Below are 19,546 nucleotides of genomic sequence, written 5' to 3'. Positions count from 1 at the left end.
TCAAGATTTCATGCTGCTAATTACAAGAAACATGTGAGGTATAATTAGTTTTCCCCCAGGGCTATTACAACAACAACTTGGTAGCTTACAACAACAGAAATTTATTCTTTCACTGTTCTGTATGTCAGTCTGAGATCAAGGTATTGGCAGGACTTCAGTCTCTCTGAGGACTCTAGGGATCCCTCAGTGAAGTCATTAATTGCAGATTCCAGCTTCTGGGGACTCCTAGTGTTTCCTACTGGTGGCACTAAAGTTACAATATTTTCTGTCTTCTTTCATGCTTTTTTCTTCTTCTGAGTCTTAAACTTCTTTTCCATTCACTTACAAAGACACCAAACATTGGATTTAGTGTTCACTCTAAGAATCCAGGATGTCCTCATCTCAAGGTCCTTACTTTAGTCTTTAAAACCTGTACTTCCAAGTAAGATCTCATTCATAGGTACTAGGGATTAGCACTTGCATATCTCTTTTGTGGGGGAGATTGTGTGAGGTAGGATCTTATTATGTAGCCCTGGCCCTGGAACTCACAATGTAGACCAGGCTAGACCTGAGCTTCCTGAGTGATGGGATTAAAGGTGTGTACTGCCACATCTGGCCTGGGGTGGAGGTGGGGGAGTTTTTAACCTGTTACAGAGCATTTTTGGAAAAAAATGCATTAACTTAATGCATTTTTCCCTAGTGCTGATCAAACTGGGGGCTTTGCATATGTTAGGTAAGTGTGCTATATCCCCTGTCCTCCAAAGCATTTTTTATTTCATTTTTATAGCATAGTTTTCTTCTAGCCCTGACAAAAGTATGCCCTTGCAGGGCTGGAGAGATAGCTCAGTGGTTAAGAGCACTGGCTGCTTTTGCAAAGGACCTGGGTTCAAATCCCAGCACCGACACGGTGGCTAGCAACTGTCTTAACTCCAGTTCCAGGGGATTGGACACCCTCTTCTGACCTCCAAGGGCTTTGCATGGCATAGGTGCACTTATATGTATGCAGACAATACACTCATACACATAAAATAAAAATAATAAATAAAACTATGCCTTTGCTATATAAAAATCCACCTGATCATGAGCTGAGCCTCTGGAGACCTAGCTGTCATCACTGTTAGGCAGAGAGAGGCCCACATCCTCTGATACCATAGAGGCTACTGCCACATCACATCAGCACAGTGTCAAAGGCCAGAAGAGGCCAAGACTGAATGTGCAGTGCAATGCCATACTGTACAACGTCTTTCGTGAGGGTTGCTTTGTACCTTTTCAGGGAAGTGGAATTCTTATTCTTTCATTTTTATTGCCTGCTAATAACTAATAAATATCACCATTAGTGTCTGGGTGTTCAAAAGCAAAAGAAACAGAAAGAACTAACAGGCATGGTTAAGTTTCTCTGTAGCTCAAGCAGGCCTTGAGCTTATCATCCTCCTGCCTCAAAGCATCCCACGTAGCTGGGGTTTCTGGCCTGTGTCACCAGGCCCCGCTTAAGTTTGTAATCGTTGGTGCCTCTCTCTTAAGCCACCTGAATCGTGAACTTTGGAACATCCTGCTCCCTGCTCAATGCAATGCCCACCTGAAGCTTCTGTTCATGATGCACACACTCTTGGACAATGAATGAAGAAGAAATGCAAGGTTTTACTTCTATAGTGCCTGAATGCTCAGGAGGGAAAAATGAAATGTGACCTTGCTTTGCAATGGATGATGATTTTAGCTCCACAGAGGAGTGTGGTTTTTTTTAATTGATTTTTTGGTGTATGTGTGTATTTCATACCAAACATCCCAAACAATCTTATTTATCTTTATACCCACACCCCAAATGACACCTCCTATACTCCTCACACCCCTGGGCAAGGAGCAAAAACTCTGTCATCCCTATTACTGTCCACTGTGTTGTCAGTGCCCCCAGCTGTTCCCCAGTGCAAGTCCATCCTCTGAGTCTGGTCAGCCTGTCTAGAGTCCCTTGTTTTAGGAAGATCAGCTCTTCCTCATCTGGCAGCAATCAGTTGCCAACATTCTTTTAGATAAGATTGGGGTCTGCTGTTCATTTTTCCAGTTCTTTGCTGGGTTACTGTCTGGGAGTCTCTTGGACAACCCTGGCCCACAACTCAAAGGAAGGTATCTCCTGTCTGGTACTGTTTCTTGTTATGTAGTCTTTAGCTATACACATGGACTCTTTTTAAAAAAACATTTTATTTATTATTTTTATTTTATGTGTATGCGTGTATTGCCTGCATGTAGGTAAGTGCACCCATGTTGTGCAATGCCCGTGGAGGACAGAAGAGACTGTCGGATCCCCTGGAACTGGAGTTATGGACAGTTGTTAGCTGTCATGTGGGTGCTGGGATTCAAACCCCAGTCTTCTGCAAGAATAGTCAGTGTTCTTAACCTCTGCGCTCTCTCCAGCCCCTACACATGGACTCTTAAAGAAATACACTGATCACTTTAATCTTTGGTTATACTTTCCTTTTGGGTGTTTAAGACCATACAGTTGGCCCAAATAAACCAATTTATTTTTACTCTTAAGGTCATTTGAGGATCTGTTCCTCAGGGGTCACATGGGCTTGGGAAGAGCCCCTGGCTCCTTTCTTTTACCAGTTCCATCTATGTGAAGATAAGTCAAAGGTCCTGCTCGACTGTGCCTGGCTTCACTTAGAAGCATAGAGGAAATGTTTCCTCTGTGTTGAACCTCCTCTTTGTAGACAGGACACTGGTCCAAGTCTATCTGGTCTCCGTGCCCTCCCTGAACAAGAGGACAGGTGACTCACCACAGTTATAGAACATTTTGAGAGATGTTCCGTAAGTCCCCTGGAACTTAGTTGACCTTGGAGGGCAAGGAGCAAAAACTGTCCTTTTAAGTCCCTCTGACCAGATTAATATAGGCCTCAAAGTATGGCTGTTAAACATCCAAGAAGGTTAGTTCCACCAGTCTGGTACTTTAAATTACCATGTGCTGTGTAGATAAAGCTTGGAGCTCTCAGATAAACCTTGCATAGACATATATTACATTCATTGATGTAGTTGTATGTATAATTTGTCAGTGGTTGTTGGACTAATATGGTTCCCTCTGGTTTTTAAAACTAGCTAGGCATTATTTATCTCTCTCACTATCTAACCCTTCCTCCATGGTTTCCCCATTTAAAGTGCCCCCATTTTTCCCATTTCTCCTTTAATAATGCCCTTCTCCTATGGTCCCACAGAGGAGTGGTTTCAACAAGGAATGGAATTTGCCTAAATGTTCTTCAGACCGTAGAGATACGACGTAGCCTGAGCTTCAAGATGCAGATGAGAAAAAAAAAAAAGATGTAGAGGCACAGGAGGAGGCATCTCTAACATCATCTCCTCTGACCCTGCATTCTGTTCCTCCATGTTCATGGTGTAGAAGGCTCTGTTGAAAGTGCTTTGCTGAATCTTGCCTTAACCTTATGAACACAGTTGGGCTTGTTAGTTACATTCTATAAAGTCACCTAGAACCTGGAATGAGTAAATACTGAACCCTTTGTAGGAGAAGGACAAGGTATATCAGGCTCCTATAAGCCCATTCACTAACTGGTCAATACACACTCTTTGATGTGTCCATGTTTAAAGATACCTTACTGTTGGTCATTAACATTGAGCTCATGGCCAAAAGCCACTATATCTCATGTGTGCATGAAGCTTATCTAACACATGTATTTTATTTTATTTACTTATTTATTTTTACTTATTTTATTTATTTATTTATTTTGGTATTTTTGAGACAGGGTTTCCCTGTAGCCCCAGTTGACTTGGAACTCACTTTGTAGATCAGGATGGCCTTACAGAGGCTACAGAACTCACAGAGATCCACCTGCTTCTGCCTCCCGAGTGCTGGGACTAAAGGCGTGCACCACCACACCAGGGTTTCATGCAACCCAGACTGGCTTCAAAATTGCTGTGTAACTAAGGATGACCTTGGACTTTTGATCCTCCTACCTCTATCTCCTGAGTGCTAGGATATAGGCATACATCACCACACCTGGTTTATTTGGTGCTGGAGATTGAACCCAGGGATTTTTTTTTTTTTGTCTTTTTTTGAGACAGGGTCTCCCTGCAGCCCCAGCTGGCCTGGAACTCACTATGTAGACCAGGCTGGCCTCGAACTCACAGAGGTCTGTCTGCTTCAGTGCTGGGATTAAAGGTGTACGCTACTACACCCAGCTCAAACCCAGGGACTTGTACATGCTAGACTCTACCAGCTGAAGCACATCCTCAGCCAATAACACATGTATTTTCACACTGTAGCACCATACTGGGGAGCATTCTAAAGAGTGACATCACCACTGAGCAGTACAGAAATAAAACGTACCGCTAAGTACACCACCAGAGGACACTTATTGCCAGTATGAGAGCTAAAACAGGACAGCAGAGTATTGCTTGTCCAACATCAGTTGGGAATCTTCATCTGAGCTTTCATTGCTCTGTGTATTCCCATGAATGACCTTGAGACCATCAATTTTTAGTATCAATCTTTGGGTGACAGGTAAATTTAATGAGAGGGAGAATTTGCGCATATGGGATCTGTAGATAATGATGATAGACTGTAATTCCATCTGTGGTCTCCACTTGACAGTTAAGGAAACCAAGGTACAAAGAGCTTCAGTAACTTGCTGAGAGGCATATCCTGTTACATTTCAGTGTCATTGGGAGAGCAGAGCCCTTCTGGTATGCAGGGAGCATTTCTAGCTCATGTGATGTGTACTAGAAATTGTGTTTGGAGTATGAGACTTTCCTTGAATGTGACAACCTGGGGTCCAGAAATAACGGGCACCATTTCCTGTACTGAGGCTAGAGACCAGGTGCCAGTGGGGAGGAAGGACAGGGGTGAGAGAGGGCTCGTGATATTTGAGGAGCTCATCACCAACTCTAAAGTACATCATCCTTTACATGTGAAGAGTTTTTCATTTTATGGGGTGGATTCATCCAAAAGCATTTACCCTTGGAAGGACTTACAGAAAGATGGCAGATGTGTTGATGTCAGTGAGAGCTCTCAGACTGGGCCCAGATGGCCTGGCTTTCCCCTTGTAACATGCTGTTGGATTTGCAGAGCCATGTTTCTCAGACTGTGAAGCATTGATACATCTCATGCCTGACTTCCTGCAGACACCTGCAGGTTATGGCCACAGCCCTGGGCCAGAGAGTGATTCACAGAAAGAGCCAGCAGAGGCATGCAGAATCCCACTGCAAATTGTGCACTGGCTCCAAGAATTCTATTCCAGAGCTGGTACATTTACCTTCTTGAGATGCAGTGGAAAGGCAGAAAACGTGGGGCTATTCCTGGAACAGGGATTCAAGGATCAATGCCTTATAAGAAATCAGCTCTTCGCTATTTGCAGGATGATATTGTTTGTTTTTGAGACAGGACTTCATTATTTAACCCTGGCTGACTTGGAACTCAGTTTGTAGATTGGACTAGTTTCAACCTGTGGTGATCCTCTTGTCTCTGCCTCTGAGTGCTAGGATTAGAGGCATGTTGCCATCACAACCAGCACACAAGGATGACTTTAAAAAAATTATTATTTTTTTTTATTTTATGTGTATGGGTGTATTGCCTGCATGTGTGTAAGTGTACCTGTGTTGTTAGTGCCCACGGAGGTCAGAAGAAGGCATCAGATCCCCTGGAACTGGAGTTACAAATGGTTGTTAGCTGCCATGTGGGTGCTGGGAATTAAACGCAGGTCCTCTGCAAGAGCAGTCAGTACTCTTAGCTGCTGAACTATCTCTCCAGCCCCACAAGGATGACTTTTAAAGGTTTACTCCCCTGGAAATCCACAGCGGCATCTCTGTTCTCCTTTTGTGACTTAAATTAGTCAGTCATGTGGTACTGGAAGGTCCCTGGAAGGTGACATTTTCTGTTGCACATCATACAGTTTCCTGGATTTTTCTAGACACACCTCTTGGAGTGATTGTGTCACTTACACCTTTGTGTAAAAAGTAAATTCTCCTTAAGATAGCTTATTCTCTTAGAAATTGAAGCCTTTTTAGTTTGGCTAGTAAACATTTGTACTGTGACAGTTATATACTACATGTTCTATTCTTTTTTTAGGGAACAATTTTGATGAGAGAGTGTACCTAAAGGTATATACCTCAAAATGTTTGATAGTATTCTGAATTGTCTCTAACTTAGTTTTTAAAATAAACTTTAAAACACGTGTGTTTGATCTGGGCATGGTGGCACATGCCTGTAGTCCCAGTGCAGTACTCAGGAGGCAGAGGCAAGTGGATCTCTGTGAGTTAAAGGCCAGCCTAGGCTATATAGTGTGACTCTGTTTCAAAAAACCAAAACCCAAACCAAAAAATCCCCCTCAAACCCACTCGTGTGTGTTTTTATGTGTTATCACAGACAAAGAGGACATGAAGAAATATTTTCAGTATAAAGAACAACTGTGCTATGCTGGGTGTGATGGCACACGCCTTTAATCCCAGCACTCGGGAGGCAGAGGCAGGGAGATCTCTGTGAGTTCAAGGTCAGCCTGGTCTATATAGTGACATAGTGAGTTCCAGGCCAGCTGGGTCTGTAGGGAGACCCTGTCTCAAAAACAAAACAAAACAAAACAAAACAACAATGAAAAAACAACTATACAGAGCATACTCCTATAACCACTACTCAGGATAAGAGATAGCTATTGCCAGCTAGCCCCACATCCCCTCCCTGATCATATCTTAAATTTCTATGAGAGTCATTTCCTTGTTTCACTTTATAGCTTTACCACCTTTCTCTGCACCTTAACTATGTAGTCTAATTTTACCTGCTTTTAAACATCACACAAATGGGGCCATGTGTGTTCCCACACACCTCACTTTGTCAGTTTTCTAGATTCATCCATGTTGTTGTGGTTAGCTTACTTTGTGGTTTGTACTGCTGTCAGTTCATTCCGTTTTCACCCTTTCTGTTAGTAGACTCTGGGGTGGCTTCCAGTTTATTGCTGTTAAACATGATTTAGATTTTAAACTCAGCACAGATAAAAATAATTGCTCATCCTTTAGCCACAGTAGCCCCTTCCTGGTCCTTTAATGTGCTGAACATATATGTTGATTTCTCAGGACCTTTGTGATTCTTACCCTGTCTGCCTAGAACATTCTTCCTCTGGCTACCTGCATGGAAAATTCCTTCTCTATTCAGATCTCTGCTCATTCATTTTGCCAGACAGTTCTTTCCTGATTGCCATGTTTAAAACTGCTTGTCCTTTCTGTGTGAACCTCACTCACTTTATATTTCTTCATAGTCTTTTTCATCATCTCTGAGAAACATAGGGCTTATCACCTGCTTCCTCCCTCAAGACTGTAAGCCTGATCTTCATCAGTTTAAACAGCTAAACAATGTGAACAGTTTGTCTGGCCAAAGCAGGCCTCATGGAGAAGGCGATGTGTAAAGGAGAGGAGGGAGAGAAGCATGTGGATAACTGGAGGAAAATAGGGTAGGCAGATCAGCCAGTGCAAGGCCCTGAGGGAGGGCTGTGATTGATGGGTTCTGGGAACAACAAAGAGACAAGGTAGATATCACATTCAACCCATGGACCATTTATTGTAGGACTTTGGTTTATATTCTGAGTCAAATGGGAGTCATTGGAGGGTTGGGAGCAGAGAGATGACATGACCTGATTTATATTTTATGAGGATCGCCTTTGCTCTGAGTTAAGAATACGAAAAGACAACAGCAACAACCCCCCCCCAAACAAAACAAAACAAAACAAAACAAAACAAAACAACAACTACTGCAGGAATTCTTATGGAAGATCTAAGAAGCCTTGGCTCAGGGTGTAGTGAAGTGGATGTGTTTTGAAAACAGAAATTTCTGATGCATTGGAAGTAGGGGGCAAGGGATTCAGGATGGCTTTGTGGTTTTGGCCTGAACAATGGGAAGATGAATCTGCTGTCGTGGAAGTGGGGAACCTGCTGGTGGTGAGGTCCATATTTGGACCGTGTTGAACTTGTGTTGTCTGTCAGGCATATCAGTGGAGATGGGAAGTCTAAAATTTAAAGAGTGGTCTGAGATGGGATTCAGGAATTGATTTTGGAATCTTCCTCATGTGAATGGCCTTTATAGTCAAGAGGCTGGATAAACAGGCCAGGAGTCAGTGCAACCTGAGGAGAGGCAGAGGATGGAGTCTTGTCTTCCTGAGACCAGTGTTTCCTTAGCTGAAGGAGATGGAAACAGTGCTGCCCCACCAGCTTCATGGGGTTCTCAGCAAGAAGCAGGACTTGGGCTCTGCTTCCTTCACAAAGACAGAGTGCCCAAAGGGAGGGAGAGCATCAGAGAGGGGCCAGAATTGCAAGGGATGTCTGGTACTGAAGGAAATCACTCACGAAGGTGGACTAGTGCTGAGAAAAGTACTAATGAATAGAACAGGCTTGGATTTGGGGTTAACAGATGCTTAAACATTGGAAGGTTTAAAAGAAAGAAAAAAAGCCAGACTGTCTTGGAAGCAGTAGAGAAAGGAGGAACAAGAGAATGAAGAAGGAAGGACGGAATTAGAGGGGGAAGAGGCACAAGGGAGTGAGGAATGGAAGAGAGGAAGGAGGAAGGAAGGAGGAAGAGTGGGATGGAGACAGAAGGGCTCTTAGACTCATCTCCTCCTCCACAAGGAGGCTGGCCAAGTCCTAGTGGGGAGTCAGACAAGGAGGACTTGGGTGGAGAAAGGGAAGGACCACTCAGCCTCTTGAGATCTGTGTTTCTAGACACGGGATTTCCTCCCTTCACTGCTCATAGCTTCAGCCTCACACCAGCCATTGCTGACACTTGGCTCATGGTTAGAACAGTGAGGTCACTGGAACTGCTGGCCAACCCCCATCTTGTATGCATGTATTTTGTGGGGCTTTCCAAAATCTTTTTATACACCATCCTTGGTAGTGGTGAGAAGTCCCAGGCTTTCCTGGTAAATGGCTTTCATGCTGACAAGCACTTTACAACCAGGTCCCCAGGCAGATTTTCACTTTCAGAGTGTTGAAAGAAGACTCCAGATCAGTTTGAGTCTTATGCCCTGAGGTAAGATTAAGGTGAAATCTGAGACTTTCCTCAGCTTCTGCCTAGGTTGTGACATCAGAGCAGCATCTCAAATGCCTGAGGATGATAAAATATTTATTATCAGCAGATGGTGGCCAGAGGCAAAGCAGTCGCTCTCATTTTCTTTAAAACCTTTTAGACATCATCATATGAAGGAAGGAGAGAGAGAGAAGCTGCTGACTGGCAGCCTTCTTCCTTCCATCTGTCCTCCTGGGCTCCTGGGGCCTCTTTGGGTTCTCTTCACACTTGCCCACCCCTTCTTGGTCTGGGGTCTCCATAAGTTCCCAGCTGCTTCTCAAGCTCTTTGCTTTTAGCCTAGTCTCTCTGGCTGAGTTTCAGAGTGAGATGGATTGATGCTTTTGCTGGCGTCAAAGTTTCAAGGAGGAGCCTGTGGTGGTCAAAATCTGGGACTCAGGAGCTGCCAGACATTCATTTCTGATGCTCTTAAAGAGCTCACAGGCCTCCTTCATTCTGAATGTTCCCCCTCTCTCTCTGTTGCGCGCACGTGTGTGTGTGTGTGTGTGTGTGTGTGTGTGTGTGTGTGTTCATGTACTGAGGTGTGCATTTGAGAGAAAAGAGAGAGAGTGTGAGCATTTGGAGACCAGAGGTCAACGTTGGGTGTCATTTCTCAGGCACTATCTACATTTTTTTTTTTTGAGACAGGGTTCCCTTACTGGCTAAGAACTCACCCAGTAGGCTAGGCTGGCTGGCCAGCGAGTTCCAGGGATCCTCCTGTCTCCACCCCACAGTGCCAGGATTACAAGAGTGCACCACCATTCCCATGCTGCAAAGGCAAGTGCTTTACTGACTGAGTTCTCTCCCTAGCCCTTTGACCATTCTTTTGAAAGTATTATTAGAGTAAATGTTTGTGTAGCAGCAGGAGTTCAGCTTTCCTGTACTCTAAAGAAGCCTGGTGTTCTAGGTTGGTTTCCTGTTGCTGTGATAAAACACCCTGACCAAAAAGCAACTTAGGGAGGAAAAGGTTTATATCTATCTTACAACTCCCAGGTTATAATCCATCACGGAGGGAAGCCAAGGCTGGAGCTCAAGGCAGGAACTTGGAGGCAGAAAGTGAAGCAGAGACCATGGAGGAACTCTGATTACTGGCTTGCTTCCCCTTCCTTCTCAGTTACCCTAACAGAGCCCACAGCCACCTGCCTAGGCATGGCACTGCCCATAGTGAGAGGGGCCCTCCTGCATCAATTAGCAATGAAGAAAATGCCTTACAGACATGACCACTGGTCAGTCTGATGGAGGAAATTCCTCACCTGAGGTTCCCTCTTGCCAAGTGACAGTAGTTTGCTGTCAAGTGGACAAAAACTAACCAGCACACCTGGCTTATTTATACTGAGGAACAACATGGCTACATGGGTCCTGGTGGGGAGATAGTGGGGCGGAGTGGATGTGACTCTGCAGAGATGAGCAGGCTCAGAAGGGCAAGGGCTGTTGACAAACATCCCTGGAGAGGCCCTGCTCATCCAGGGCAGCAGCTGCTGGTTCTCATCTCTATTTCCATCATCCCCTGGGTATCAGTTACTAGGCAGAGCCCAAAGCTCTTTGGGGTACACCAGGGACCACTGCTCTTAATTAGGACAGGACTGGATGTGGGGAGAACTCAAGAGCTACACACCTGTTGGCAGATGTGAGCACTTGGAAATACGCTGCATTTTGATCTTTCTAGTATGTGTCTCTCCAGTTTGTCGATTGGCTGGCATTTGCCACTAGCTGAAGTTGAGAGAGAGAGAGAGAGAGAGAGAGAGAGAGAGAGAGAGAGAGAGCCAGCCCAGCCCAGAGTGGTCTCTTACTCTTGTAATCCTAGAGCCTGGGAGGTTGAGGCAGGATTGCCTTGAGTTCAAGGCAAGCCTGGGCATTAGAGTAAGATGCTGTCTCAAAAAAAACACAACAAAATAAAAAGAAGGCAAAAAATAAGAGACAGATAGCCAGAGGAGGGGCCAGAAAGAAGAGACATGGTGAAAGATGAGAGAAAGAATTACAAAGAAAGGAGAGAGGCAAGGGAACATGCTCGTGCACACACAGCACATAGAGGAGAGATAGAGGCAAAGAAAGTGGTTGATCACTGACTGAGCGGGTGGGACAGCCGTGACAATGTCTTCAGTACAGGAGAATAAATCGTGGCTCAGTAAAGCAAAAGGTGATTCAGTTATTCATGGTTCACATGTTGTTTTTACTGATTATTTAAATACTGTCTAATTTCTAGCCTCCTTCTTTAGAACAGTTTTAAAGGGGCTGGAGAGATGACTCAGTAGTAAAGAGCACTGGCTGCTCTTGCAGAAGACCTGAGTTCATATCCCAGCACGTACATGGCAGCTAACAACCATTTGTAACTCTAGTTCCTGGGGATCAGATATCCTCTTCTGACCTCCGTGGGCATTGCATAACACAGGTGCACCTACATACATGCAGGCATAACGCTCATACACATTGCACTGGATAGCTTTAGTGTCAACTTGACACACCTGGGTTGAAGGAGCCTCGATTAGGGAATTGCCTCCGTTGGCTGACCTGTGGCCATATCTGTGGGGCATTTTCTTGATTGTTGAGTGATGTGGGAGGGCCCAGCCCACTGTGGGTGATGCCACCCCTGGGCAGGTGGGCCTGTGTTGCATAAGAAAGCAGACTGAGCAGGGGCCAGGGGAGCAAGCCAGTAAGCATCATTCCTCCATGGCCTGTGCTCTAGCTCCTGACTCCAGGTTCCTGCCCTGAGTTCCTACCTTGGGCTCCCTGATGAACTGTGACTGAGATGTAAGATAAATAAACTCTTTCTCCCCAAGTTGGTATTGGTCATAGTGTTTTGCCACAGCAGTGGAGAAACAAACTGGGACACACATAAAATAAAAATAAATAAAAATATTTAAAAGAATAGTTTTAAAAAATAACAATGAGTTCCAACTGGGACTTGGGGGTCAGGACTTAGTTTATTCTAGTCAACGAATGCTGCTAAAATAGCTGGTTGGTGCTGAATCTTGTTGGGTAATGTGTGATAAAAGTATTGGATGCAGTCCCCTGCCCTTTGGGGGAATTTACAAACTGCAAAGATAAGAGTTATAAAAATAAAACAAGTTTGAGGGAAAATGAAAGGCAGGAGAATGCTAGAGTTTCATCACCCTGAGCCATGTTGACTGTGGAGTCAGAGCTGGGGTTGCAGTCCCTGGTGAAGCCAGGCACCAGGTCTGTTGGTGTGAGAGTGAAGCTTTCTGTCCCTGGGAAAAGCTCTCAGAGGATTTGCTGGTTTAGACCAGGAGTGTCCACACATGTGGTTGTTACACAGCTGCACTCTTGGTGGACAGCATTTGGGAATTGGGACCTATGATAAGCTGTTACCAGAGTCCTAGGCCAGTGACCCAACTCTGGGTGGTTACAACAAACAAGGCCTTTTATGTGACCCAGAAATAAAATGGAAAATTATGGTGGAAAAGCAGGAGAATTTAATAAGTATGGCCATATTGGGGAAGATGGAGATCAAGCATCTCAGCCCATATTTGGGAGTACTGACATCAACCTCCAGCTTCTACAGAAGCTTGGGACCAACAAGCACATGTAATTAATTGGTTTGGGTCACACTGTGGTCTTGTTGATCATTGTCTCAGTTCTGATTCTATGGGGTGGACATCTCATCACTATCATGGCTGGAGGGGACAATCCAGTTTCCATGCGATGATTGCTCCAGCTTGGGGTTGGGGGGTGTTTAGCTCCTGTCATTGGGTAATTGCTCCCACTTGGGTGATTTCATAATGAGGTTGTTTGGCTATGAGCAAGGCTCCAGTTTTCCTGGAATCTACGTGACTCCAGGTCTAGGAAATGACTGGAAAACTTCTAGGCCTAACTCCAGGGGATCGCTAACAGGATGTTGTAAAAGCTGACAGCAGGAGTTTGGAAAATACCTTAGTTTCTCTTATCTTAGTACTTTTAATCCTGAAGAAGGCTGAGGTAGGTCAGATAAATCTAAAATCTAGGGTTTATCAGTCTTGTATTACCAGTTTTTAACAGATACTCCTTAAATTATTAACATACCTATGTGCGGATTGGAACAAGAATCTAACCCAAAGTTTTAAGACAGAGTTGACAAATGAAAACTGAAGGCAGAGATGACAAGCTTCATCCTGCTTTTAACTACCCATTGGGCATCTGCAGGTATAAGTGAAGAGTCAGTGCTTTTGAGCAAATGCAGTCTCTAAGTCCTTGATACAACACGATTGCTTGCTAAATGTCCATCATGAATCTCACTGCAGGAAGACTGTCAGCCTGTCCTTGGAGAAGTCAAGCAACTCTGTATTCTTGCTCTTATTTGCCAAGTGCGATAGTGCCTTTAACCCTTCTTGTCCCAGGTGGGTTGTGAGGGTGGACTGGGAGAACCCTTTGTACAAGTATTGAGTCAGTACAGCAGTGGCTTATGAGTTGCAAGAACCTGGCTCATTGCCCCTCCTGGTCCTGGCAATACTGGACACTATCCTCCTGTTCGTTCACATCCTACTTTGCCAAAGCCACTTCTTTTCCTCCTTTGACTTTACCCATTCCTCTTAAGATCTTGTCTCTCTCCCACTGTTCCCCCAATACCAGTCTTTGGGGGTGACATGGCATGGGTGAGCAGTTCTCCAACTTCACACCACCACCCTGTTTTCCCTCCTGCACCCAGATCTGAACATCTCTCTGAATGACCTGTAGGCTCACAAGTCAGCCTTGGTGTTTGCACTTAAGTCCCAGTGAAAGGTGTGAACCTCACACACTTGCCTTGGCCTTTTTAAAAAAATTGTTTATTTTTATTTGTACAAGTGTTTTGCTTGCCTATATGCATACTTCTAGGTGTGTAGTGCCCATGAAGGCCAGAAGAGGGCAATAGAAATGCCACATGGGTGCTTGGAATTGAACCTCATTCCTCTGGAAGAGCAGAAAGTGCCCTTAACCCCCAAGCCACCTTTCTAGCCCCCTTGCCTTGAACTCTTACTGGTACCTCTGTGCTGCCCTCCAGGGGCTGGTGTTGCTCCCTCCAGTGCTGCTGGAATCCAGCCTCTCATTTCCCTCTCTCTGATGTTCCACTAGCTAACACAATCATTCACTTTCATAGAAACAACTGTTTCAAAATGTTTAAAATTTCATATTTACTTATAGGTGGAATGCCATCTTTCTTATACCTCAAAAAAGATTCTAATTGAATACTTTTTATTTTTAGTTTTTTAAAAGTTCTTTTATTTTTAATTATGTGTCTCTGTGTCTGTGTGTCTGTGTGTCTATGTGTCTATGTGTCCGTGTGTGTATGTGCATGTGAGTACAGTGCTTGAAGAGGCTGGGAAGAGGGTTTTGAATTCCCTGAAACTGGAGTTACAGGTGGTTGTGAGCTTCCTGATAACAGCTGGGAACCAAACCCTGATCCTCTGAAAGAGGAGTACGTGCCCTTAACTTTAAGCCATATCGCCAGTCCCTTATTTTCAATTTTTGAGACAGGCTCTCATCATATAGCCTAGTGTAGTCTTGAATTCCATATGCAGCCAAGGATGACCTTGGACTTCCAACCCTTCTGCCTCTTCCTCCTCCGCGGGGGGACCATAGTCACGTGTTATTAAGCATGTTTTCTTTTTTTACTATGTAGACTAGGCTGCCCTTGAACTCATAGAGATCTTCCTGCCTCTGCCTCCTGAGTGGTGTGATTAAAGGCATGAACCACTATGCCTGGTTCTATTAAGTGTATTTTCTAATAGGATTCTGGTTGTGGTTGGTTTGTGGCTTTCTGTCTGCCAGGGGATTCCTGCCCATCTCTTCCTGCACTTACTTAAAGTGACTCTGAAGCTCCTGACATTAAGACCTCAGAAATCATGACCTGAACACTACACCCTGCCTCATGTGACAGTTGATTGTGACAGCCTCCTAAGCCATTTCCCTATTCCTTCTTCATCTAGAAGATGGGACTACAACCCAGACCTGATAACTCAAAATTTCTTTGATACAGCTTATCATAGTTCACTGGACAAAGACCTAGACTAGCACTGTTTTGAATTTAACCTCAAATTACCTTTGCTTCTTCACCGTGTGTCACTGCAATGTGTGTACAAGAGCTTGGAATTCCCCAACCTATGTACGTGGAAGCCTCCGTATGTGGCCTTTGCTTGAACTGTCTCTGCGGGGGACACCTTTGCCATTGCTCATCCTTTGGATCAAAGGCTGTTGTAGTCTACATAAAACTTTTCTTGAACTTCCTTCTCATCTCACACAACTGATCACTTCTTTCTCTCTGCTTCTGTGACATTCTGTGTTTACTCTTTCTGAAATTGTACTTACCTCGTGTCATAAGGGCAGAGACAATGTCCTGTATATTTTCAAGATCTTTAAGCACTCAGGCTAACATTAAGAACTTGGAAAACATGACCTGAACACTACACCCTGCCTCATGTGACAGTTGATTGTGATAGCCTCCTAAGCCATGTCCCTATTCCTTCTTCATCTAGAAGATGGGACTACAACTCAGACCTGATAATTCAAAATTTCTTTAACACAGCTTATCATAGTTTACAGGGCAGAGACCTAGATTAGCACTGTATTGACTCTGACCTCAAACTACCTTTGCTTCTTCACCACATGTCACTGTAATGTGAGTACAAGAGCTTGGATTTCCCCAACCTATGGATGTTGAAGCATCTATATACAGCCTTTACTTGAACTATCTCTCTGTGGGGGACACCTTTGCCATTGCTCATCCTTTGGATGAAAGGCTGTTATAGTCTACATAAAACATTTCTTGAACTTCCTTCTCATCTCACACAATTGATCACTTCTTCCTCTCTGCTTCTGTGACACTCTGTGTATACTCTCTGATATTGCAGCTACCTCACATCATAAGTGCAGAGACAATGTCCTGTATATTTTCAAGATCTCTAATCACTCAGGTATCCATTCCATACTTTTAATAAACAAATAACTTTGGGAGGCAGAGGCAGATGGATTTCTGTGAGTTCAAGGCCATCCTGGTCTATGTTGGGAGTTCCAGGCCAGCTGGGGCCACAGGGAGACCCTGTCTCAAAAAGACCAAAACAAACAAAAACCCCAAATGAATGATGAGTGAATGAGTTCAATATGCTTATTGAAGCCAGTATGTACACAGAACCAAGGTATCAGTTGCCTTCCCTTGGCTCATTCTTAAAAGCCGGGCAGTGGAGCACTGTGGATTTTAGTTCCTATGATATCAGTCAGCCTGAGCAAGAACAGGGTGGTTCTGAGAACAATGTGCTTGGGCTGTGTCTGACATCTGGTGCTTTGTTGCTCTCCCCATAGCACTGATAACTCTGTCTAGTCCCAGGCCCTAAACTTCTGGATGATGGCCAGGATTTTACCAACCCTGCTTAGCACCCACTGTCTATGTCCTGTACTGGTCAGGTGAGTGGCCTCTGACTGGCTTTGTCTCTAACATCCTGTCCTCATCTCTTGTCCCAGATTTCCTGCATGGGCCCTGGTTGTCTTTCCCATGTCTGAGGACTTGATTGGCAGCCTGGTCTATACCTCCTTTCTCCAGCATTGGAGCACATCCCTTGCTGGGCAGCTCTTGCTGCTGAGTCCCAATCTGGTGACTAGTTCTTGCTTCCTGTTGTAAGATAATCTTGCGCTGACTTCCAAGTATGTTATGTTTGTGGATGTCTTGACATTTACCTTCAGTTACTCTCATTCCTCCTTCCAAGGTGCCTATGTTTACCTGGATGTTTTCATTTGCTGTACCCTCATTTTATATACTCAGATGTCCTTGATAGCCCATGACCATGGTGTATTCTAGCTCTGTCTCAGAGAACGATATTACTCTCTATCCAAGTAAGTCAGACAGCTCAGAATGGTCCTTGACTCCCCCCTCCTACTGAGTTCATCCCTAGCTCCCTTAGTTCTGCTTTATACAGTCGTGAATTGCACACCTTTCATCAGCTCTACACTGTCATTCAAATCCAGATACATGCTATCTTTCACCTGAGTTACCTCAATTGTGTATGTATGTATGCATTCATCCATTCATTCATTCATTCATCCTGGTGCTGGGGACCAAATGAGGGCTTTGCACACTCAGTTACATCTTTGTTTTTACTACAAAAACTCCTCTTCCCCCTCCCCCTTCTTCTTTGTCATCGTCATTGTCATCTTCTGGACACAGTTTCTCTGTGTATCCCAGGCTGGCCTTGAACTCATGGTCCTCTTCTCTCAGCTTCCTAAGTGCAAGGATTACAGACCTCTGCCCATGCCTAGCTCCTCAACTGCATAGTAACGACTAACAATTTTTTTTTTTTAAAGACAGAGTCTTACTATGTAGCCCTGGCTGAGCATTCTCCTGGACTTTACCTGGAAAGATTTTTTTTTTTTTGAGAGAGAAGGTCTCACTATGTACCCCACCCCGACTGGTCTGGAATTCACAGAGGTCCATCTGCCTTTGCCTCCTGTATTCTAGGATTAAAGGCCTGTGCTACCACACCTGGCTAGAAAGGTATTTTTAAGATATTGACTCTCTTTATGTCACATCACATTTCTGCTTAAAACTCTTCGAAGTATTGCCTTGCATTTGGGAATAAAGCTACATTAGAAGAATGTTAGAAGTGTGATCTACAGAGCCATGTGTCTCCAGTCCTGAGCTGCTTCCCACCTGGCCAGCTGTTCTCATTTTCTGACCAGTGCCCTCTTTTTTTAATGCATCCACCCAGTTTCCTTATACCCTAGGCCTTTGAACATGCCACTTCCTTTCCTGATGCCTCTGCTGTTATCTTTCACCTCACAGCTTCAGCACTTATCTTGGCTTTTAATTATATTATCATGTGATCACTCAGTAGGGTATTTCCCATACTTGACTCTGGTGAGGTCCAGGCACAGGAGTCACGTCCATTTGCCCACAATATTATTGAGCCCTGTGATTAAGGTATAGTCATGTCTCATACATATTATTAGATGGAGGGATCTGCTCCAGTGTGACCTTACATGTCCTGTCCTTCAGAAGTTAACCAGGGCTATGTACAGGCATGTCCTACATATGATGATCTATCACCAGTCTCCCTAAGGCCAAACATGGGTATACCTTATAAAGGAAAGACCATGAAACTAGGATACAAAACAATGCAGCTTCTTCCATTTTTCTCTTGAGTGTGTGTATGTGTATGTGTGGTGTGCATGTGTGTATGCATGTTTGCATGTGTGTGGGTATACATGTGTGTGGGTGTGTGGCACATGTATGTGGAACCCCATGTTGATGTTAGGAATTATCCTGTTACCCACTTCTACCTTCTTCAGTGAGGCAGGGAGGGGGTCTCAATCAAACTGAAAGGTCATTGGAGGTGGCTAATCTTGCTAGCCAGCTTGCTCTGGGGATTCTCTGTTTCACCTTCTGAGTCTGGAATTACAGGTGGGCTACCACTCAGGTTTTACATTGGTTTTGGAGATTCTAATTCTAGTTCTCTAGCTTGTACAGCCAAGTGTTCTAGTCATCTGAGCCATCTACTTAGCCAGCAACTGAAATCTTCTTAGTTCATATCTTGCATTGTTTATTGAAAGTATTTGGGTGTGCATATTTATTGCTTGGGGCCTTTTTCCTTTTTTTTTTCCTGTGGTGTTGGGAATTAAACCCATTACCTAGCATGTGCTAGGCAAATGCTCTACCATTGTATGACAGGCCCAGTCATATTCTAGGTTTACTATGTGTCCTTGAACTCAAAGCTAGTATAAGTTTATCTCTTCATGTTTTCTAGTTGGAATACTCAGTGATGAATTTGAAGTTTAGCTATGGTAGTTACCTCTTGTCTGTGTATACAATTATATCTGTTTTCTATTATTTTTGCTATTTATTACTTATCTATTTGATTCAATTTTGGTTTTGGGGGATAGAGTCTTACTATGTAGTCCAGGCTGGTCTTGGACTTGTGATTCTCCTGCCTCTGCCTCCTGAGTGCTGGTATTTAGGGCATGTGTCATCATACTTATAAAAATATATTTGCATTTATTTATTGTTTTGTTTATTTATTTATTTTTATTTACTTTTGTGTGTGTATGTGTGCATGAGTGCCACAGTGTACTTGTGGAGGTCAGGGGACAAGTTGCTGGAGTTGGTTCTTTCTTTCCACCATGTGGCAGGGTTCCAGGTATCAAACTCAGCTTATCGGGCTTGACAGCAAGCATCCTTACCTGAGCCATCTTATCCTAGCCTCTTTTAGCTATTTTTATTTTATTATTTTTATTTAAAATTTAAAAATTTATTATTATTATTATTGGTCTTTTTTGAGACAGGGTCTCCCTGTAGCTCCAGCTAGCCTGGAACTCACTATGTAGACCAGACTGGCCTCAAGCTCACAGAGATCTGCCTGCCTCTCCCTCCCAAGTACTGGGACTAAAGGCTGTGCTACCACGCCTGGCTTTTGGCTCTTTTTAAAGTGACCTGTTTATTTATTTATTTAGCTTTAAAATTGTATTGTGTTGTATTTAATTATTAAAGACAACTTAGACCTTTCTGTTACAAATGTTATATGTTTTATTTATATTGTAAGTTCACATATGATATATAACACATACACATATATGACA

The 19,546-nt window shown here is 43.9% G+C and overlaps 1 protein-coding gene across 1 annotated transcript in view; it reads left to right on the top strand.

The window, feature by feature from the left end:
- Mreg (melanoregulin) overlaps nucleotides 1–19,546 on the top strand; it is a 95,263-nt gene that overhangs the window by 10,962 nt on the left and 64,755 nt on the right. The window lies entirely within an intron of this gene.

This window comes from Nannospalax galili, unplaced genomic scaffold (assembly GCF_000622305.1).
Source record: "Nannospalax galili isolate Female #2095 unplaced genomic scaffold, S.galili_v1.0 scaffold127, whole genome shotgun sequence".
Taxonomy (NCBI): domain Eukaryota; kingdom Metazoa; phylum Chordata; class Mammalia; order Rodentia; family Spalacidae; genus Nannospalax; species Nannospalax galili.
This window is presented reverse-complemented; position numbering and strand designations above follow the sequence as displayed.